At 45.1% G+C, this 23,499-nt stretch overlaps 1 protein-coding gene across 9 annotated transcripts in view; it reads left to right on the forward strand.

The window, feature by feature from the left end:
• The window catches only part of ZBTB38 (zinc finger and BTB domain containing 38), a 78,561-nt gene that overhangs the window by 39,193 nt on the left and 15,869 nt on the right, over nt 1-23,499 (forward strand). The window contains exon 5 of one of the 9 annotated variants that reach the window (XR_006384976.1): nt 4,596-5,096. The exons of 7 other annotated variants lie outside the window; for them this stretch is intronic. The gene's annotated coding sequence lies outside the window, so the exon portion shown is untranslated. Of the gene's footprint in view, nt 1-4,595; nt 5,097-18,325; nt 18,420-23,499 lie in introns of those variants that run through there. One more of the 9 variants, XM_044251492.1, reaches the window with a different exon arrangement.

Raw genomic sequence — 23,499 nt, forward strand, 5'->3', positions numbered from 1 at the left:
AAATAAACTAGCCCAAACCAGCTCCTCACATTCTAGATAAGGAGACATCATAGGATTTACTCAAAATCACACAGGTGGAGCACCTGGGTGGCTCAGTGGGTTAAGCCGCTGCCTTCGGCTCAGGTCATGATCTCAGGGTCCTGGGATCGAGTCCCGCATCGGGCTCCCTGCTCAGCAGGGAGCCTGCTTCCCTCTCTCTCTCTCTCTGCCTGCCTCTCTGTCTACTGTGATCTCTCTCTGTCAAATAAATAAATAAAATCTTAAAAAAAAAAAAATCACACAGGTAGTAGCAAACTGGGAATATAACCCCGTGTCTAATGCCCATTCTGGTACACTGTCTACAGAAGCAGGCAAGTCCTGTCTTAAGGCAGGTGATTAGGAGAGCAGAAGATGGCAGGCAGCAAGCAAAGTTAAAGAGGGGCGGAGGCTGTTCTGTTGGAGAGAGTGGACCAGAATGGCAGCTGGACTTCTAGTATACAGTTGGACACCGTGATGCAAAAATCCCATCCTGCTGACCACTTGGATTCTCATCAATGAAAGTAATCGAGAGAGCCTCGTGGGTGGCTCAGTCAGTTAAGCATCTGCCTTTGGCTTAGGTCATGACCCTGGCCAGGGTCCTGGGACAGAGTCCTGCATCAGGCTCCTTGGTCCGCAGGAAGCCTGCTTCTCCCTCTCCCTCTGCCTGCCACTTCCCCTGCTTGTACTCTCCCTCCCTCTCTCTCTCTTTGTGTCAAATAAATAAATAAAATCTTTAAAAATGTATAAAATAAAATAAAACAGTCAAGAAAAGGTCTTTTTAAACTGGGAGAGGCAGGAGGCGTTTCCTATTTTTTAAATAAAGCACTTTTTTCTCTCTTCAATGCAGATTTCTAAGCTATAAAATAATTTAGTTTTGAGAGGAATTAAATATTTTTCTGAAGAACATAGAGAGGAAGACCCAGCTCACACTGGCCACTGGTATGCTTGTGTTTTTGCTGGCCACTTTTATGCCATGTGTTCATCCCAGGCTGCATTTTCATGAGAAATCCAGTGGCTGTTTAAATCCTGGAGGAACATCCTGTGGTTATTTCAGCAATCCATGAAGGCAGGCTTTGTGCAAGGTGAGATAGATATGAGCTGTCACTTCCTTCCTGCTTTGTGAGTTGGATATTGTTTCTAGGCCCCATTTTGTTTGTGCTACTTTTCCTGTTCATGAGTTAGAACAACTTCTGATTATTTGTAGAGTTGATTACGGTTAGATAATAAGGCCACCAATTCAGTAAAAACAAAACCGAATTTATTACTTTGCCAGGCAAGAGAGACCCACCACATCTGGAATTGCAGTCTCCCCAAACTTATATACATGTTCACGTAGGCATAGAGATTTCTGATTAGCTCTGTTAGAAGGCTGATTCTCTTCTAGACCCAAAGAGGAGGATTTCCTTTTTGAAAAGTCTACTCAGCAAGGGCCCCTGGGTGGCTCAATTGGTTGGGCCATCTGACTTGATTTTGGCTCAGATCATGTCTCGAGATAGTAAGGTAGTGGGATCGAGCCCTGGATGGGAGTGTACTTGGGATTCTCTCTCTCCCGCTGCCCCTCCCCCTGCTCGTGTTCTCTCTCTCTCACTAAAATAAATCTTTAAAAAAAAAAAAAAAAGAAAAGAAAAAACAATATCTACTCAGCATTCTGGTCTGTCCCTGCTTCTACCGGCTTATTCTGGTCTTGAAGCCCCTGACACAAGCTCTGAGAGCAAGGCTTCTCAGGGTTCCCTGCTGTCTTTATGCTGGTGGGTGGAAGCAGCTGACTGTCTCATGGGAGCCAAAGCCATACGTGCCTCCCGGGTGCCTGCCGCAGACCCGTGCCTGGTGCAGCGTGTTCCACCCTTCCCTTGGACTAAGGGGGAGTTTCATTTGTGCTTTCACAGGAGGCCCACCCTGAGGAAGCAGAAGACACTAGGATAGATGAAGAAAATAGTAAGTAGCAGGGACACGAAGCCCCAAAGAGGATTTTACTCAGACGTTAGAGAAATGGCCTACCCTGAGTGCTGTGCTAAATAGGGTTTAAAAAAGAATCTGACCTTTAAATTTTGTCCTTCTGAGGTCTAGCAGTTCTGGAGTTTCTTTAGCTACTGCACTCTAAGTTGCCTTTGTGCACGGAAGCACCACTGATCACCTGGGAAACACACGTTTTCCTAAATGAATGTGCACTGCAGGGTGAGTCTCTTACCCTGTTTTGTTGTATATTTAACATTCTTCATATTTGGTTTTGGTTTTGACATTTTCAGGAAATCACTCAAGAACTTTTTGCCACTTTTGAATCATCTATTTTAAGACTCTCTTCTATTTATTGTTATGAGTTTCTGATAAGGTGATTTGTGCATCTCTATTTTAGGAAATACTTTTTGAGACTTTTTTTTTTTTTTTAATGACGTTTAGATGGGAGTCTTACCTCCAATCCTCGATGCTACCTTACATTAAAGATGACCTATTTCTTCGCCCCGTGAGGTTCCCTTGCTTAGGGAGGATAAAAAAAAAAAAAAGTCGGGTGATTAGTCATTATGGTGTTCAGCAAACAAATCCTTTGGAGGCCTTGATTTATGTTTCTGGTCAGAAAAAAAGGTTGTATCTGCCTCTAGACAGCTACTGTCGTGGAAGATCGGTGTTGTGTAGTCCCAGAAGGTCCCTTGCGTGTCCTGTTTGTTGTGTTCAGGCTTCTAAACCTGGTAGCCATTTTCTGTGCATTTGAATCCCTGTGAGAGGCTCCTCCCACCGTGGAGTCTCTGAGCATTTGTTTTCTAAAATGAAAGCACAAGCAGAAACTCGAGCTGTTCTCAGAGCAGCCTGTTCTTCAGATTTTTTTTAGATCAGTATATTTAAAAGCATAATTTTTTAAACAGCCTACTATGGGTTTTTATCTGCAGTAGCTTTGGGTTTGTTCGGGGGATTTTCACTTTTTTTTTTTTTTTTTTTTAAGTTTAGACAGCTTATTTATTGCTGTGATTGCTCCCGGTTTCCCCCTACCCCCTGCACGCCCCCCAGATACTTTCAGCCTAACAGGTGAGTAGGGTAACTATTTGGATAACTGACTCCTGCCAGAAACCTTCCTTCAGCATCAGTGTCATGTCTTTTGGAGTGAAATTGGAAGAAGCTCCCTGAGACTCCGTTCCTTTCCTAGTCTTCCCTCCTCCTGCCTTTTCCCTCAACCAGTTTCCCCCAGGCACTTTCTTTTGTCTAAAGTGCTGTGTGTCCATCTCTGTGAAGGGCCAGGGTTTTTGCAGCGTTTCCACAGCACAGAAGCTCTTACGCCTCTAGCTGTTCATCTGACCTCCCCATGGGCTTGCCTGACAGCTCTGCCAGTCACCTGTATCTCCTGGACCCTGGGAGGAGGTGACTGTTTTGCAATCCCAGGCTGCCTCGGGGATCTGTGCTGCCATGCCTGGCCTCACTCCAGAGATTGCCGTGTTGCCAGCAGTGGCTTCAAACTGGAAAAATGGGAGGGGGAAGAGAAATGATGGAAAACACGGCAGGAGGAAATGTGTGTGCAAGGAACATATGTATGTGGCCTCGAATATAGGAGAGCTCAGGTCTGTGAACATGATCTCTGTGCCTTGGCATCTTACCAGGGGGGGAAAACACTGGGAACCATGGGCTGTTTATTGACAGTGGGGAGGAAGTGGGGCAGAACAGGGCAAGAGCATCAGCAGCCTCCGAGAGGCCCCGGACCAGCACCAGAGGCCAAAAGGATCAGCTCTGCATCCCCACCCCCAGTCCAGGGTCTCTAGAGCAGAAGCTGCTTCCTCAGCTTGACCACCATTGTTCTCCTGAGAAGTTCGCAGAGATTCCCTAGAGACACTTGTGATCTTGGGGCATGTGCTTTATTGTGTTGATCCCATTGTTTGAAGCCCAGACTGCTAGGTTGTCCAGGCTGCATTTCCGTGGTCTAGTTTTTGGAATTGTTACTTGTGTGACACAGTGAAGCGTGAAGCGTGAAGCGTGGTATCGTCCAAAATACTCTGACCCAGTAAGGAGCTACCTGTGAAGGCCTGTGCATTCTCAGCAGTGATTGTGTCCCTCACCACATCATCTGCTAACGATGAGCACAGAGCCTCTTTGGAAAAGGAAAGCGGGGTGCCTCCCAAGAGTATGAATCTGATTTTGTGGAGCTCAAGCTGACCTTAGGGTTAAAGCGACTTTTGGAGCAAAGTGAAGAGTTTGTTCTCTGCCGCTGTGTCCCCTAGGATTCGTATATTAAGAAATTTTCCACACGGGCATGAACAAACCAGAGGAATCCTGAAGAAATATTCTGCAACCCAAATATATTCCATGTCATGGCTTCTCACCACCTGTCCCTCATTAAGATGTAATACTTCAATAGTTTTGGAAGCTTAAATACTGATACCTCATCACATAAATTTTAGGAGGACAATGAATCACTGTACAGAGACAGATGTTGTAGGCAAAATAAAACTTAGAAGTGGTTTATACATACATTATTATAGATTAGGGCCTCAAGGTATATAGAGGGACAGGAAGAGAATGTGAATGTTCAATGTGGGCTGGGTATAAGAAGATGGAATGGCAAAATGGTGGCATGACATTTTTTTAAACTACTGTAGGGCCAGATGAAACATCTCTGCAGGCTGAATCCGGCCTCTGGACTGCCTGCGTGCCAGTCAGAGAGCCACACCGTCTGACTCAGTCCACCAGCTGCATTTCCTTGGTGGCAGCCTGCCCAGTCTTTTCCTGCAGAGTGTTGGGCTTGAAGTTCTCCAAGACCAAGACCCATCCCAAGGAAAAGTCATGGTCATTGAACCTTCTTCATGTCACAGCAAATAAGGGAGCCACTTTGGAGATAAACTGTATCCATGTTATACAGGCCAAGCGATTTGTCAGTAGAATCAGCTGCAAAACACAGCATGTATGTCCAAGGACATCTGGAGAGACATCAGACACAGCAGCCTTGATTAAGCTGCTCAGTGCTCCATGTGCCCATCTCAGGCTAGAACAGGAAGAATTCACAAAAGGATCCTCCCTGTTCAGGCATGGTGCCCCAAGGTAGCGGAATGGAGCGAAGACTGCAGAGGCTAATCTGGCTGGCATTGGGCCATGGGGTGACAGTGAAGGACAGCAGGCATTTTGCCATATATCTAGTTTCTGGTGTGACTGGCTCGGCCCAAAGATGCTTTCTGAAATATCAAGCAGTTAGCCATTTCCTAACTAGTCCCAAATGGGCACAGTGTGAGAACTGGCTTCTGTCTCTGTTGACACTTACTCACCTTCTGCACATTCTGGAATTTACAATGCCTTGCCTCTTTTCTCAGTTTCTTTGTACCATTCCTGTTTTCCTTAGGGCTCTTGGAGCTGAGCCTTAGTGTCAATAAAGCACTTTAGCACAGGGCCTCGCGTGTAGAATGTGCTTAGTAAATATTAGCTCTCATTGTCATTGGCATTATCCTCCTCACCATTATAGTTATCATTTCACCAGCAGGTAAGGGGACTTGGTTTTCTTAAACCTTCAACTCAGCCACGTACATCAGCTCTCTCCACCCTGATGTAAAGGAAGACGGATCACACCAACGTGACTCACTGCGTCAGAAAGCCTCGCAAGCTGCCCAGCTGACTCGTGCACATTGGTGCATGGGGAACACTGCTCTAGGTGGTGTGGTGAAGCCCAGGGACAGACTTCCAATTTTAGTATATGTGCTGCCGAAGCGAGCACGGGGACGGACTTCCAGAGAGACTGGCCCTTATGGGTTTGCTAGCCAGGAGATACTTCAGGATGGTCTTAGGGGGTAGGGGCTGGGAGATGTACCTTTTACATCATACCGTCGGGATGTGTGATGGGGTGGTTTTGACCACACTAGGAATCTGATTCTGGAGGCTAGTGTCCCCTGGTCGTGACTTTAACCTGAACATAGCACCTGGTTCCTTTCCACCTTCCCCACCTGCCACGGCTCTTAGGCCATACAAACCGTGTTGCCAAGAAGGGAAGTTCCTGTGGTAAGAGGCCAGAAAACCTTCATGTGTCAGGGAAGTGACACATGTCATTGTAACTTAGGACTACGGTGCTGGAACATGTAGCAGTGTGACAACAGGGAGTGCTGGGCTCTCAGCAAGGACTGGGGACTCTGGGAGGCATGAGAAGGGAGGTATAACTGAACCTTCTTTAATGTTGGTGACTCAGAGTTTTGCCTGCTCCTATGGAAACATTCTGAAGAATAGAAATAACCAATCCCAGTAACCAGTGCCACCTTGGTGACTTGTCTGGACTGGGAGCTACTAGGGTGGTGGGGACAAAATGGCCACAATATCTTAGAGATGAAATCCTAACTTCCTATCAGATTAGTTTAGAAAGTGAGTTAATGGAAAACCTTTTCAGCCTTTCAAAGCTTTCACCGGGGTTTTGAGGGTACCATGGTCTTTGTTAATTTGTGAGTGGGGTGATTTTTTCCAGTCTGCATGGTGCTTTCAGATGGCATTGTGCCCTGCATACCGAGTGACCCGGGGTCCCTTGGGCAGCATAAGACTTGGAGGTGGAGCTGTAGATCTTAGTCCCCGCACCAGCCCTCTCTCTTCCTCTTTACTCCCTCCTCTTCCCGCCACTGTCAGGGAACTTAGCTTGGAGCTCTGGATCTCAGTTCCCTCTCCCACTTATCCAGAGTTGTTGCCATGGTGTCTGTAGTAGGTTGAATGGTGGCCCCCAAAAGGTACATTCATATTGCCATTCTGTGAATATGACCTTACTTGGAAAAAGGGTCTGTGCAGATATATGTTAGTTAAGGATCTTGAGATGAGTTCATCCTGGATTGTGGGATGGGCCCTAAATCCAAAGACAAAGGGCCTTGTAAACACATGGAGGAGCAACACAGAAGGAGGAGAGGGCCCTGTGAACATGTAGGCAGAGATTGGAGTGACCAAACCAATCAGTGACTGCCTAGAATCACCAGAAGCTGGAAAAGGCAGGGAACACTCCTCCAGTCTTCAGCAAGAGCACGTCCCTGATGATACCTTGATTGCAAACTTCCAGCCTCCAGAAATGTGAGAGAATAAATTTCTGATGTTGTTAAGTCACCACATTTGTGGTAACCTGTTACAGCATTATTAGGCAGCTGATAGCAATGTCCATTACTACTCTGGATTCAGAAATGCCTAGGAACTTGTTAAAAATTGATTTCTGGGGCTTTACCCCTGGCCATTCAGATGCTGTCAGTGTGGGGTGGCATCCAGAAACTAAAGTTTTAATAAGGGCCTCCGGGTGATTCCAATATATCTTTTACCCCTCGGTAGTGGTATTCCCGCAGCTCCTTCTGTCCATCCACTCTACCTTCCTTGGATCCTTCCCCTGCCTGTGTTCTCGACCACTTCCTGTGTGTCTGTGCAGTGCACATCTGTATCTTCAGCCCAGCTTCCTTTCAGCAGCAAGGTCTATTTGGGATGCCTGTTGATTGAGGGCACCACCTGCATTTCCCACAGGCTCCTCAGGGAGCACAGACTTCATTATCCTCCTCCCAAACCAGCTCTTTTATCCGGTTCCCTACCTGCCAGTGGGACATCAGGCAATGGAACTGGGCTGTCAACCTTCATTCTTCCCTCTCTCCTGATTTCCAGTGAGTTGGTTCTTATTCCAGATAGCTCTCAAATCTCTCAAATCATCCCCCACCTTCTCTTTGCCTTCTCACTAGACTCCCTCCAGACATCCTTCTCACCAAATGGTTCCCAGAATGATCTGTTTGCAAACTTGCCAAATGATTCCTGCTTAAAATCTTTTAAATGACTCACCAGTGTCCAGACTACTCATTAGAATCATCTGGAGAGTTTTGTTTTTGTTTTTTGTTTTTAAATCGCCATACCCAGTATTCACACAAGACCAAACAAATCAGAACCCCGGTTGGAGCCTAATGTTGGTTCTTTCTCCAGTTCCCGTGGGTGATTCCAGTGTGCAGTTTAGGGTTGAGAACTTCTGGACCAGAGGATAAAATCCAAAGTCTTGGTAACATTCAAAACTCTTGACAGCTCAGTTCCTGCCAGTCTCTCCCTCTGCATCTTCATCAGGCCCTCCCCACAGCCTGTGCAGCAGCCATGCCCACCTCTTTGCCAGTCCCTCAGGGTGTCGTTCGGTCTCACACTGCCTTGCCTTTGCTTAGACCTCTGCCTGGACTAGAGGTTTTTCTCTCTTGGATTCCAAAGAAATGCTCCCTGTCTTTGAAGACTTGGTTCCACCTCTCTCCCCCTGACTCTCCCTCCTCAAACTCCGTTTAAAGCTGGGTCTTCCAGAGTCCTGGGCACACTTGCTGGAGCACTGTGATCATCACAGAGAACTGTTTGTCTGCATGTCTGTCTCTTCCATTAGACTGTGGGCTCCAGGAGGTTGCTCAATGAGGAAGAAATAAAGGATTAAACAAGACCAAGGGGATAAAATAGTGTTTCTGCTTTTCTGGATAATTGGGCCCTTGCTGCCTTATACCTCATCTAACACTTGTTAAAAAAACAGAACTCTACTTGGCTGTAATGAATGTAATGAAGTGGTAGTAGTTGTGGTAGCTGTATGGAATGCCACTAACTGAATACTTGCTAGCCACTGTCTTCATAGTCATTGATTCATTTAACTGACCCAGTAATCATCTCTGACATTCCCATTTCACAGAATGAATTAAAATGCTGTGTGATTGGGCAGTGCAAGATGGCAGAGAACACAATGGAGCGCATGGATGATCACCTGGCCAGCAGTGTTAATGGTGTGTCAGCTGGTCAGGAAAAACTGGTTCTGTTGGTCAGAACAGCTCTTGCTAAGTAGTCTTTGGAGCGGCACATACACATTTGGGACTGAATTTGGCATAAAACAAACACAGCTACTAAATATACCAATCAAAGGGTGAGATGGTGATCTATGTTTACTGACATTTGGAATCACATAAATACAGTCTTACTTTTAAGTATGCTAGAAGGAGTTTGTGACCCACAGTCACAAGATCGGGGTTGAAAACCTAGCCTCGCCAATGACATGATATGTGGTATTAGGACTTTGGCTTAATTTTTCCGAGCCTCAGTGTCTTCATCTTTGAAATGGAAATATTATCTCACAGCCAGCAGGGTATTGTGAGAAAGAAAATGAAATGGTTTGTATGAAAGTGATTTGTAAATGGTCGGGAGCTAAACAGGAGTAAGGCTGGATGTCCTTGTCCTTATCCCATGTTTCGGTCCAGAAGGTTGCCCTTTGAGAAGTGTCAGGTTGGGGAAAGGTGGTATTCTGCTGGGTTAGTGAATATGGGCCCTGAAACAGTGGCGGGTTATCTGGTTTCCCAGTGGGGCAGAGTACGGGGATGCTGTGTCTTGAGCCCCAGAAACAAATGGCGTGAGCTAGTTAGGGAGGATGTGGGAGGGGAGACGAGTTAGAAAATTAAGGTCTTGTGCTTATTGAAACAACAGAGCCGAGAGAATATAACTGCTTAGGATTTGCATTGGTTCACCTGAAATCAAGGGCCAGCTCGGGGACCACAGTTCAACTCCACAGAGCTTGACATCTTGTTCTTTCAAGTAAAACTTTTCTTTTCTGCAGCTCAGAAGTCTTCTGGATCTCAGCACAAGAGCTCACCTACCCTGAGGTCTCAGTGTCTTGATTCTGAACACATTAATGCATTAACACAGCCAGAGCTGTTCTTTACAGAGTCACTTCCTCATCGTGTAGATTCAACCTCCTTCCTCCTCAAAAATGAAACCAAAGCTTTATCTTTTTTATTCTGATAGATTGAAAAATATTTTCCAAGTCCTGATCTTGAAATATGATCTGTGCGGGTGGGGTGTGTCTGCTGAGAAGAATAGCCACATTCTGCCACTCTCTGGAGGTGGGCACAGAAAACAGTCCTGCCCTTTTGTTACAGACATCGCCATCTTGAATTTAACCTGTTAAGTTTCCGGAGGGTGAATCTGTGTGACACGTAAAAGAAATTGGTAGATCTATTATAAGACAGAAGTGACATTCTAAAAATATCTCAACACACTGGAGATGTTGAACAAAATGAACGTGATTAAATTTAGTTATAATAAATGAGTGAATTTTTGAGCTTCAGTTAAAAAATTCAGGCTTGGAAGTTTGGAAGCCAAGGAGGAAGGAAACAAGGGAAAAAAGGAGAACCCCATGCCAAAAAAAGAAACCTGTATAACCTAAATAAAACCAATGGTTGAGCACTTATTATTTGCTTCATATTTGCACTTGCCGAGTGCTCAGATACTCTCAATTAATCCTCCCATGCCCTGTGAAGCGTGTAGTATTCTCTCCATTTTATAGAGGAGGAGACCAAGGCTCAGGGAGGTCAGGTCCTTTCTGTGGTCATGCTGTTAGTAAGCAGGCCCCAGCATCTGCCTTTTGAGCACAGTATAGTGAAACATGTGGAACCAGTAGCCTAGCAGCCAGGTTTGGTCAAACCCTGAGCTCTTAGGCGAGTCATTTAACTTCTCCGTGCCTCAGTTTTCTCACATCCAAAATGAGAGGCTTGGACCAAATCTAATGCTCCTTTTGTGTACAAAACCCTCTTTGCAGTGGGATAGCAGAAGGAATTCGAGATGTTTAGCCCAGGGAGGGGGCCATGCAGAGTAAAGCTTCAAAGGGCTGTCATGGGGCAGAGACCACAGTTAAGGGCCCCTTCTTTGCTACCAGTGAGAACTGCTCCTCTGAGGAGGAAATGCCTGTGCTGGGTGGAGCCCTCCCCACCTCCGATCTGAAGAATCTCTAGAAGCCGTTCGTGGCAAATTAAGAATGACTTAGAGTGCAGCGTCCACTAAGAAGCAGACTCTCTGCCTTTTGTTACCTAGAACACTGAATGCCTGTTTATTTTGGAGCCTGGCCTACTCATCTGCCCATTTTCAGAAAGCTCTGGGGGACTGGATTACCAGCCTCCCAGGACACAAGAGCATTTCTCGGTGTAGACTCAGCACCATCTTGTGGACACAGCTCTCTGGACTGGGGATGGGCTGTGGTCATCAAATATGTAAAAGAGCCTCAAAGTGGGCTTGAAGAAGCTGCCGCCAAGGCAAAAAGCTCGGTTTCAGGGATTCTGTTTTTAACAGGGAATGCCTGATCTTGGAGCTGGGAACTGCCTTAGGGAACTTGCTTTTATGACCGTCATCCTGTTACTAAGCCCCTGAAGAGCCTGGAAGAGCAGCGTGGGCAGGCTCAGTGACACAGTAGCCAGACTGTCCCAGGAGTCATGTTCACTAGGAAGGACATCAGTGCAGAGGCCTCCTAAGGGAGGGAGCCCCAGGCTCCTTCCTCCACGGCCTCCCTTCCCCTTCCTCCTGCGTCCAGCCACAGCTCTTCTGGGGCAGAACACTGGTTGCCTGCCTCCTCTCCTTCCTGCTGGTATTGACTACCACTCGGGGCATGACTTCGTAGTGCTTCAAGGCCCCCTTCCCTGTGAGGTAAGAAGGGAACCGAATGAAGCTGTGGAGAGACCGAGTGCTCAGGTTGTAAAATCCTTTGCCTGCCCTAACTCTGTCCGTGAACACTGGTGAGGCTGGCCACTTGGATGTTTTTACCATTTCTGTGTGTGAAGAAACTGAGTAATAGTCTAACTGGGGGTTCGGTGACGGTCTGAGAGCTGTCTTGCTCAGCGCCTTTACCTAGAGTGAAAGGAGCAACGTGTGGACCCAGAGACGCCACTCGCCTCTTCTCTTATTCTTTGCTGTAAGGTTGGGAGGGGGGTGGTGCTATCTTTAATGGGTGCGTAGGACCCCATCCCCCCAAAACAACAGTCACTAATTTTGTATGTGGCTTTATGTATCATGATGTTAACATCATGATGCATGTACTTATTCTTTCGAAGTAAATGTTTGTTCTCACAGTTGCATTATGTACCTAGGTCAGCGTATCCTCCCAAGACTTTCATGTAGGAACTCTTACCCACAGTCCCTTATTTTGCTAAATATTTGTTTTTGTACTTACCTTCCATGAGTATTTTTTAGTTAATGTCTTTTCTTTTGGGGTCAGCCTGACTTCCCGCTGCCGAGCCTGTCAGAACTAGTCTTGCTCAGGCTCACTGGAAACCCGTGAAGCCTGAGACTCTCCAGGCCACCCGTCTTTCCATTCAGCTTCAAAGAAACCTCTCTGTACAAAATGTCCCCTGATTCCAACAGCCTCTCAAACGACAAGCAGTAAATTGGTTGCTATTATCAAAATGAGATGGGCTAAAGAAAAGAGTTGTAAGTATTATTTCCTGGAATTTTCATGGGAAATTAGGGTGAAAAGAGCAATAGAATGAGATACTACATTTTATCTATGTTGTCTTATCTAATCCTATTAAGAACTAAGTTGCACTATTATATCCATTTTGTAGATTAAAAAAAAAAAAAAACCCACAGGTTTGTGGATGCCTAGGTGGCACAGTCAGTTAAGCATCCAACTCTTGATTTTGGCTCAGGGTGTGACCGTGGGGTCCTGGGATCGAGCCCTATAGGGGAGTCTGCCAGAGGATTCTCTCTCTCCCTCTCTCTCAGGTAGATAAATAAATCTTTAAAAAATAAAATGGGTGTGGAGGTATTAATTTGTCCAAGTTCATACAGCTAGTAAGTGGCAGAAATGGAATTTAAACCCAGGAGTATGTACACAGAGGCCCTGCTTTACCCTCTGAATCTAAAGATAAAACTGTACAGACAGAGGGGCGCCTGGGTGGCTCAGTGGGTTAAAGCCTCTGCCTTCGGCTCGGGTCATGATCCCAGGGTCCTGGGATCAAGGCCCGCATCGGGCTCTCTGCTCTGTGGGGAGCCTGCTTCCTCCTCTCTCTCTCTCTGCCTGCGTCTCTGCCTACTTGTGATCTCTGTCAAATGAATAAATAAATCTTAAAAAAAAAAAAAAAAACAACAAAACTGTACAGACAGAAAAAAGACAGCCCAGTGGTATAGGAGAAGCAGGGCTTAGAACTTCTATATTGATTACATCGGACAATTATCAAAAATTTTCTTCAAGGACTTCAGTGGAAGCTTGAACCAGAATCCCAAATAAGCAAATAAACATGTTAAGCCCCAAATTAACCCAAATTTTTACTTTCTTTTTCTGAATAAACCACAACTTAATAAATCCATTAAACTGAGACATAAAATAAAAAAATTCTAAAATCAAAAAACCAAAATGTTCTCTAAAATAAATCATAACCAAACTGACATGTTACTAGATTCCCTCCCCCCTTTTTTTAAACAGCCAAATAATGGAAGCAGCTACTAGATTCCTAGTTTCAAGTAAGAAGGAGGAGGTCCCAAGATGTTGCCCTCTAAAAGTTCCATGGTACATTGGGAGAGGAGCAAACATGGTCTGCCTGGAGTCTGTCTACAGGAGAGGTGAAGAAGCAGAGCACAGTGGAAGCTTTTTTTTAACATGTTTCCTTATTTATTTATTTTAGAGAAGAGGGAGTGGTGGGACAGGGGAAGAAGGAGAGAGAGAATCTTAAGCAGGCTTCCCACGCAATCAATGTGGGGCTCTATCTCACTACTCCGAGATCATGCCTGAGCCGAAACCAAGAGTCAGACACTTAACCGATGATCCACCCAGGTGCCCCAGGAGAGGCTTTTTTATGAAGGTAAAAGAATGTTGCTATCTAAAACATGTAACCCGATAAACTGACCGTACCCTGGCTTTGCCTTATACAGCATAATTTGAGTGATCTGACTTAAGAGGACAAGTACACACTGTGGAACTTTATGGATGATTTAGTATATGTCTTAAACATTATTTTGGTCTCCTTCCTATCAAACCTTTTACCAGAATTGCTAACAGATACCTAAGTGAATGATTTTTTTAAAAGATGATTTTTTAAAATTATTTATTTATTTATTTGAGAGAGAAAGAGAGCATGAGCGGGGGGCAGGGAGGAGGAGCAGGCTCCCTGCTGAGCAGGGAGCGAGCCTGATGTGGGGCTCGATCCCAGGACTACAACCTGAGATGAAGACAGCCACTCAACAGACTGAGCCATGCAGGTGCCCCAAGTTGACGTATTTTTTTTTTTTTAATTTTTGATACCGTTTTTTTCCACCTCCTAAGAAGACTACTAACAACCAATGCAACTTAAAAAAAAAAAATGGAATTTAGACAATACTTGTAACTAAATACCCACATAGGAGCTAAGGCCCAGATGTAACTGCCATCTGCATTGGGGAAGAATGACCAACTGCTGAGCCTCTCTGGGATAGTAAGCACTGGGAGGGTATGGGGACCTTTGGGCACACAGTGAACTAGAACATTTGTCCCTGCCACTGAGGAATTTCACATTTCCTATATTTGGGGCTTGGGGCCAAGGCTTGCAATATTTGTTGCTACTGACATGTACAACTAATTATTAATTAATGATAATAACATTAATAATAATTAATTTTAGTAAGCTTTGTGCCAGATACTACGCCAAGCATCTTACAGGTATTACCATTTAATCCTCATGTTAAGCCTGGTAGATTCTATTTTTAACTCCGTTTTACAGATGAAGAGGCTGAGGTGCAAAGAGCTTAAGAAACATGCCCAAGGTCAAAGTCAGACCGTGACAGAGCCAGGTCCCCCTGACGGCAAAGTTCAGATTCTCAGCCACGGTCCCAGACTGGACGTAGCCAGGCTGCCTTATCCTGAATCGTCCCTTAGTAGAGCTGCGTTTCATGACTGGACTAATAGTGCTTTGGGGTCTCTCTGTTCTCCTGGTTCAGGAGCTTTATGTAATCTCTCGACTCGCTTGCCCTTTCAATACCCACTTCTTATGGCATCCCGTGTTGTACACAGTAACTGGTGAGTGGTAGGCATTTGATAAATATGACCTTGAAATAAAAATGTATCAAAAACTACTAATATTGGAGCACCTGGCTGGCTCACTGGGTAGAGTATGCAACTCTTGATCTTAGGGTTGTAAGTTTGAGCCCCACATTGGATGTAAACATTACTTAAAAATAAAATCTTTAATAATAATAATATTTATGAGCACCATATATTACTTCAAAGGGATTTTTGTTTTTTTTTTAGGAAAACAAAAGTAGAATGTTATGGAGAATTCTGAATTTCCCTAAAATATTCACCACAAGGCCACCTGGTGGCCCATATGGCATCTTTGTGTATTTTAAAGACACAGCCCCCTCCATCTGGCAGGAGGATGCAGCCCTCTCCAGTGCACCTGCCTGGCCACACAGAGCACAGCACGAGCTGGCTCTCAGCCTCCCCTTCCTCACAGCACATCACAGGCCCTAACCTGTGCCCTGTGTATGGCAGCCCCACTCAGGTCCAGCCAACCATTGGTGCTTCATCCCATGTTGGTAAGTAGGCTGGGGTCAGGAGCAGATGAGCCTTTGATACCAAGAAAGAGGTGAAAAAGCTGAGTTCTTTACTTCCTGGTACGCCTGAACCTGAGATGGAGAGTCTGGTGTTTGCATCAGACTGCCTGGCTCTGAATCCCAGCTATGTTGCCCACTAGTTAAATGACCCCCGTCAAATTACAAGGTCTCTCTGTGTCTCGGTTTTCTCATTTGCAAAATCTGGTTGCTGTGAACTTAATAGGGATAGTGTATACGCAATGCGTAGAATGGTCCTCAGTACTCGGATGTGGCCGGCCTATGACGTGAGTTTCTTCCTGTCTGACTAGCAAGTCTTACTGGGGACATTGATTCATTTGTGGTGGGATTCATCTGTGGAAGGCAGCTCAAGGGGGGCTCTAAAGCAAGCAGGAGTCAGCAGTGACTGGGTTCTTCATAGCATAGTTAGAAGTCATGGGCCAGGGCATGTGCACAGTTTGTTTTTTTTTTATATTACACAGCCACATGTTTACTACTTTGCAGTTTTAGTACTTTTTTTAAAGTTATTTTAAAAGTTTGTTTCCAATTTAGTCCAAGTACTCAAGGGACAAAGGCCAAATCCCTGGAGTTTAAACTATTTAAGAACAAAATTCATCTGAGTACATTTTAAAGATTTTATTGGCTTTATTCAGTGATTTGTGAATTGGGCGGCCTCCAACGTAGCAGATAAAAAGGAGCACCAAAGAGCTATGCAAGGCAAAAGATTTTATAGGCAGACGGGAGCAAAATAAGGAAGTTATACTGGGCAAAAGGCAGATTGGTTATTGCGAGGTTACTTTCCTTATATGGGACAGCAGGGCATCATGGGGCAGATTACTTAATGCTGATCGGTTGATTCCTGATTGGTTTAAGATTCCATTTCTGGGAGAGCCAAACTAAGTTACGTTTCAGTTTGAGTTCATGGGGCTTAGCATAAGTGACTCCATTTGGGGCCTGTTGTTCTAAACAGAACAAAGCATACTCGTAGAGCCGGAAGTATTGCTCTTTTCCTTCCTTTAAGCCAAAGCAGTAATAGTAAGCTATCCTTCAGTGTTTCGAAGCTGTGTTTCAGTGTTTTAACTTGTTTGAGCAGTGACAACTTTGTGGACAGTAGATGGCCCTCAGTGTTGGGGTGTGTGTCTGTGTTTCCTTATACTATGTCAGAACAGCCTCCTGGCTTTATGTTCAACAAAGCATAGGTGACAAATAGGGCAGTTTGCATTGACCTAATGCTGGATCCAGAAAGCTTGGTAACAGTGCCTGGTATTGTGGGCTGTAGAGGGCTTGATGTTTGGGTTTGGGTGCTTTTTGTTTTTGCATTCATTTAATAAAGGTTTATTAGCACCTGTTATGTGCCAAGTAGAGTGCTGGGAGCTAGAGATACTGGTGAAACAGTCTTAGCCCTTACAGAATTTATACTCTTGTGGTAAAGGCACTCATTTGTCAATACTAAATTACAATCATAATGAGTACTATGAAAGAAAAGTATGCTGAGAATATATGACAGATGAACCTAATTGAGGGGGAAAGGGTTGTTGGATGGAGGTAAGGGTAGGCTGCTTCCTGTACTAGCAGGGCATTCTGGGTTGCAGGAGCAGCATGTCCAGAGACCCAGAGATAGGAAGATCCTAGGCATATTCAAGGAGCAGAAGGAAGGCTGATGCCAATTAGAGTATCAGGAAATGGGGTTAAGTCGCAGAGGACTTTATAAGCCTTGGTGAAGATACTGGAATTTGGACTTAGGGTTTTAGTATATGTGCTGCCGAAGCGAGCACTGGACTTAGGGTTTTAATGAGGCTCACTGGCCACATCTCCGTTCTGTGTTTGTGGGGAGACTGCCGTCTGTCATGGAGACAGCTCACACCCAAAGTTGGCCCTCCCCTGGAGATCTTCTTTCCATGGTGCCTCCTGAGGCTTCATACTCATTACTCTTGTGCCGTACCCTGATGGACAGGGCTCCAGCCTGAGCTTCCTGACCCCTGAAGCCTGAGTCGTCCCCAGAGAGGGTAAATCTAAATACTCGTGGGGGGGGAGGGGAGGTGAAGAAAAACCCATTTTCCTGATGCATACACTTGAGATTAAGAAATCCTTGGTCTTTGTGATCTGAGTGCTTAGACTGAGTTGAATCGGTAATTGACTTTAAAAATCAATTTTTTTAATACTAAAATTTTAAAGTGCCAACGTGGGTGTTGGGTGTTAAGTCAGTTCTGGGTGGGGGTGGGGCAGACACTGTGGCTGACTATGGTGTGTGTGTTTAGAGGGCACCTAGAGAGCGCCTCCTGCACACCACTGTCAACCCAGCTGGCCTTGAAGAGTCCAGGCCCAGTCCCTAGCAGTGTTCAGGTTGCCCTGGGGCCAGCTGCCTAGGGCAAGGGGTCTACTTGCCTTCCCTCCCAGCCTCTGTGGCCCTTCCCCAAGGACCACTCAGACACATTCTGCTGACTTAAGGTGGCTGCCCCCTGTGGGCTAGCTCTTTAATCTCAGCCTGAGTCTGTTCCTGCTGTGGGCTTCTGCAGGGGTGACCCTCTACAGTAAGCCTGCTCTTTGCACTCCATGCAGGGCAGTTCTGTGTGGCTAGATCAGGTCACCCGCTCTGTCTTCCTTCCTGCTGTGAGTGCGCATGCCCGCGAGGCCGCGGAGTGTGGGGGACTGGGCTATGTGCCGCCGTCAGCAGTTATAGCTCTCCTGCAAGGTGGCACTTGTCAGGATGCAGACCCAGTAATACCAACTTCCATATACCCAGCACAGGCTCTGTTCATTCCCTTAACCCTGTGAGGGTATGGTACTATCCCCATTTTATGTGCCTGCTGCACAGGATGGTGAAGGGGATTAAAAGAATTAATATGTGAAGTGCTTCACAACCAGAAGTACATCAGATAAAAGCAATTTTATTCTAAGTTGTTTGGGGAGATTCAAACAGCTGCAAATTGTGATGACAATATGTATGATACCTGTATCTACTTATCCATGTCTGATATTGATTTAGAAATGTATCTATTTACAGGATGGAGTGTGTATTTAGTAAATGAATATTTATTAAGGACCTACTGTGTGTCAGGTTCTCTTCTAGGTGCTGTAGCTACATCAGGGAAGGGAAGAGTATCAAAGATGACTGCCCTTGTGAGACTTCAGTTGGAGCAGGCAGATGGACAGTAAGCAATAAAGGAGTAAATTGTGTAGTATATTGGAATGCTGTGGGTACTATGGAAAAGAAAAAAGCAGAGCAGGGTGCAGGGCACGGGGAGTGCAGGGGAGAGGGGAAGCTTGCTCTTTTAATCAGGGTAAGCCTCATTTCTATTTTTTGTGCATGGCCACAGCACTAGTCATTTCAACAAATATTTCCCAAGTGCCTACCATGTGCTGTGTCCTGTAGCAGTGAACAGGGTGGATGAGGTCCTTTAGCCCCCTGCAGCCTACCTCCTGGTGGGCAGAGTGCACAGTGAACAGGTAGGCACAAACACGTGGTAATGGCAGGTTGTGATAGGTAATATGAAGGAAAACGAGGCATGGTGAGGGCAAGTGAAAGCAGGATCAAAGACAGAGGGGGTGGTCCTTCCAGGATGACATCTGAGCTGGGCCTGTAGCATGAGAGAGCCAGCCACCGCCAGTATGGGGGTCAGTGCGTGTAAAGATCCCAGGGCCGGAAGACACTAGGCAGGTGGAGTAAGCAAAGGGAGACCTATGTGCTGAGCACGGAGAGTGGGATGGAAGGGAGTGGGCGAGTCGAGAGAGAGTGGAGAGGGCCTGTGGATCACACCGGGCCCCCACAGTGAAGGGTTTGGATTTTGTGCTGACTTCAGGGAAAGCCAGTGAAGGGTTTTACGCAGGGATTGGCTTGATCTCATTTGTGTTTTTAAAAGATTGTCCCACGTACCGCATGAAGCATGGACTACATAAGCGGTTCTCGCCAAAGCTACCACCTGAGCAGGACACGGTCAGTCCTCCAGCTGGTTCCAGCCCGCTCTCACTGAACCCCACTGTGTGCCAAGCACTGTTCTTTGCACTGTGTGTGCTGTGCCCCTCATTTCTCCCTGCCCAGTTCCTGGCTCATCCAGACAGAACCAATGGTGTAAACTGTGATTCCTTGTCATGTGGTAGTCCTCAGAAAGCTGGGGTGCAGAGGGAGCAGGGCCTAGAGAGGGAGGGTGCCATGGGGAGGTGGGTTTAGATAGTTTAAGGCCAAAGCCGCAGTTGGTGTTCCGTCTGTTTCAGGATGGCCCATCCTTCTGACTGGCCGGAGAGCCATTCTTGTTCAGTAGCCAGACTATCTGAGCGTTCTTCCTCTGCCCTTCCCAAGAAGAAGCAGTTTATTGAGAGGAACAGGGCCATTACATCAGTTGGCCCTTTAGGTTCACAAGAAAATGGTATTTGGTTTTTGAAAGCAACTCTTTTTTTTTTTTTTTTTTTTTTAAAGATTTTATTTATTTATTTGAGAGAGAGAGACAGTGAGAGAGAGCATGAGCGAGGAGAAGGTCAGAGAGCAAAGCAGACTCCCCATGGAGCTGGGAGCCTGATGTGGGACTCGATCCCGGGACTCCAGGATCACGCCCTGAGCCGGAGGCAGTCGTCCAACCAACTGAGCCACCCAGGTGTCCCTTGAAAGCAACTCTTGATGATAAACTCGCCCCATACTGAGACGTTCCAGAGGACAGGAACCCTGTCCCTGGTCATTTTGGTAACTCGACCCCCCCAGCATTCAGATTAAAAATGCCTTCCATGCTCGGAACTCTGAGTGTCAGTGGAGCTTGGCTGAGATGAGGAACAAACACAGCACTGGAGGGCTTCAGAGATAAACACTCGAGCCTGTTGGCTGGGTTTCTTAAGCAAGCAGGTATGTGGGCATGCTCGATCCTGAGATGAACCTAAGGTACATGGGCTACCCTGAAACACTGTTGTGTTTGAAAAAGAGAGAGAGAAGCCAAGGACCTTTTCCCCCTTTCATCTTTCCAAACAAACAGCTTGAAATATTTAACTGAGCCCATTGCATCACTCATGAATCTGATAATAACTCGTTCTTACAATCAATATGCACGCAACTACAAGTCTAGCGCCCAAATGTTTACCTTTTCAAAGTAATATATTCAAGTAAGGTTGTTCAAGCCAACCTCCCTCTGTCAGATACACCCTGGCAGCTTTCTGATGTCAACCTTTTGAGCGGCTTGAATTCCCATTGAAGATGCAAATTTCCCTTGCCTTACGATGCCTTCTCCAAGCTGAGGGTTTCAGTGCATCTGAGTCTGATGAATGCAGCTCTTCTCTTCCCCCTTGGGACTGCATTTAGAAGAGAAATCAAGAGGATTTTCCTTTTCCTAGACAAAACTATACAAAGGGCTTCTGTTGTGTAATCTTTGTTTGAGATCCGATGTGTGTATTCCTGACACCTTGTCACGTGAGGAGGTCTGACGTAGTCCCCCAACATGACTGCAAGAAAGTGTGCTGCAAAGATGCGGGTGGGATGAGGGAGCAGGATTGCTGAAGCCTTGTGCTCTGTCGGCACACTTTCTGCTGGGACTTGCAGCTTCCGCTTCGATATGGGCCGCACACTGCCCCAAAATGGACTGTGTGTTTGACTTTTTGCAGGATTGCAGGTCAATATCCTAATATAGTGTGTTCTTTTTAAGTTGGGTTTTATTTCTAAGTTTCTTTTTATAGAAGACAACGTGCAGTAGAGAGAAGCGAAAGTTGCTGTGTTGATTCAGTTTTGTTGTCACGTACGTTAGGAATTAAGTAGCGGGTGGGCTACAAGAGGGCGCTTGGCCTATGCCTCTGATCAGAAGAAGATTTAGAAGAACAGGCCTCAGTCTGGCCCAGGAGAGTGGCCTTACTCAAGGTAGCATTACTTCACTCTCTGTCGTGTCTTAGAGATATACTAATAAAATTACACCAAATTTTATTAGCAAGCCCTATAAAGTTCTACATGATAGATATGTTGTTGATTAATAACTTAAAGAAGTTTTCCAAGATTTTTTTTCTTTGCACTGTGAGAGTTAAAATTTATATGGAAACTCTAACTTTACGTTTTTTGACTTCTGTGTATTTCAGTAAAGTTGCCTTGACTGTTTGGGGAGGGAAGATTTAATTATGCTGGAAATACAGGGAGTTAGTTGCTCAGGTCATTGCTAAGAATTATTTCCCTTTTTTCAAGTTCATTTGCAGAGTGAAGTCTCAAGTTCATTTCAATCCATGGGGAGGGAACTAATTTGATAGATGAATGGATAGAATCGTATGAGCACACAGAATATTGGGACCAAGCTAACCCTTGAGATCTGGAAGGCAGAAATACAAGGAGTGCTAGATTGTTCAAACAGAAGAGAGGCAGAGGTCCTGCAAATCAAGGAACAATTTTCACCTGAGTATGGAGAGTGTCGAGGGACTGTTGGTCCCCCTGATTTTTCAACCATGCTCAGACTCCAGAGATGGTTAGTAACCACATCAGGCTTGGGCTATTAAAGATAGCTATAGAATGTGTATCTGTGTGACTGTGGGTATGTTCATGTTTCTCTGTTCCTTGGCCTCTCCTTCTCCTGGGAATTTCTGCTTCATATTTTACCATATTTTCATCTTCTGTGTCCCTAGTTCTTTTAAGCCTATATCTGATTTATTTTGAGTAGAAAAATTTTTTAATAATACCTTTAACAATCATTTTGAACGTTTTCTTGTAAGTTAGAACAGTGTTTCTTGGGATGCCTGGTGGCTCAGTCTATTAAGCTGCAGCCTTTGGCTCAGGTGGGATCAAATCCTGCATCAGGCTCCTTGCTCAGCAGGGAGCCTGCTTGTCCCTCTGCCTCTGCCTCTGCCTGCCACTATGCCTGCTTGTGCACTCGCTCTCTCTCTCGCTCTCTCTCTGACAAATAAAATCTTAAAAAAAAAAAAAAAAAAAAAGGACAGCATTTCTCAAACTTGTTGGTGCCAGGACCCCCTTACACCCTTGTAAATCATTGAGGACCCAAAGAGCTTTTGCTTATCAGAGTTAGAAATCTATCAGTCTTTGCCATATTCAGAATTTAAAAGGAGAACTTAAACAATTAACTCGTGAAAAGTGACTACAGTAAACCTAGTTACATGATAAAAAACTTGTTTTAAAAATAACTGTCTTCTGGGGCGCCTGGGTGGCTCAGTGGGTTAAAGCCTCTGCCTTCAGCTTGGGTCATGGTCTCAGGGTCCTGGGATCAGGCCCCATATTGGGCTCTCTGCTCATCAGGGAGCCTGCTTCTCCCTCTCATTCTCTGCCTGCCTCTCTGCCTACTGTGATCTCTGTCTGTCAGATAAATAAATAAAATATTAAAAATAAATAAATAACTGTCTTCTAAGGCAAAAAATATATTGAGAACAGTGGCAAATATGTAATGTTTAGCTTGATAGAAAGATAGCTAGATTTTCCTGTCAGCTTTGAATTCAGGGGCAAGTATGTTGTTGTAGTTGAAGTATGTAAAGAAAACCTAGCCTCATAACAAACAGGTTGTTGGAAAGGGGAGAAGTTATCTAATTGCTTTTTCAGTTACTTGTGGATATTCTTTAATACTACACCAAAACTTGACAGGTAGGTGGTTTTTTAAAGGTTAGTTATAACATGGGACTTGAAACCATAGGAAATGAACTTTCCATACTGTGTCACATTTGAATCTACTGATATTTCTTTCACCTTTTAGCCCGTGCATGTTTTTTTTGTAATAATAAGCATTGGTTTTTCAGAAAATATTAGTTCCCTGAACTGTACCGGTCTTCCAGACTCATTGCATGCCATCCAAAAATCACATTCTTTAACATTATCACTAATCTCATTAGAAAAATCATTATGTATTGAGAAGCATAGAGCTCATGGTGGTGGGTACCAAACTTTAAGTTAAATACCAAGTTTTCCAAAATAGTAATTTCCCTAAAAGTTGAATTTTTATTACTGGCAATAAAATGACTACTTCCTTGAGGGGTGCCTGGATGGCTCAGTTGGTTAAGCATCTGACTCTTGATTTCAGCAAAGGTCATGATCTCAGGGTCATGGGATTAAGCCCCATGTTGCACACACAGCAGGGAGTCTACTTGAGATTCTCTCTCTCCCTCTCCTTTAGCCTCTCCCCCTGCTCACACTTTCTCTCTCTCTCTCTCTGTAAAATAAATAAATCTTTTAAAAAAAAAGAAAAGAAAGAAATGACAGGCACACTTAGTTCATTTTCAAGTGTATGTTTGCCCAGATGTCCACATCCAAATAACCATAGTTTGTCAGTCATTTTTTTT

This window comes from Neovison vison, chromosome 6 (assembly GCF_020171115.1).
Source record: "Neovison vison isolate M4711 chromosome 6, ASM_NN_V1, whole genome shotgun sequence".
Taxonomy (NCBI): Eukaryota; Metazoa; Chordata; class Mammalia; order Carnivora; family Mustelidae; genus Neogale; species Neogale vison.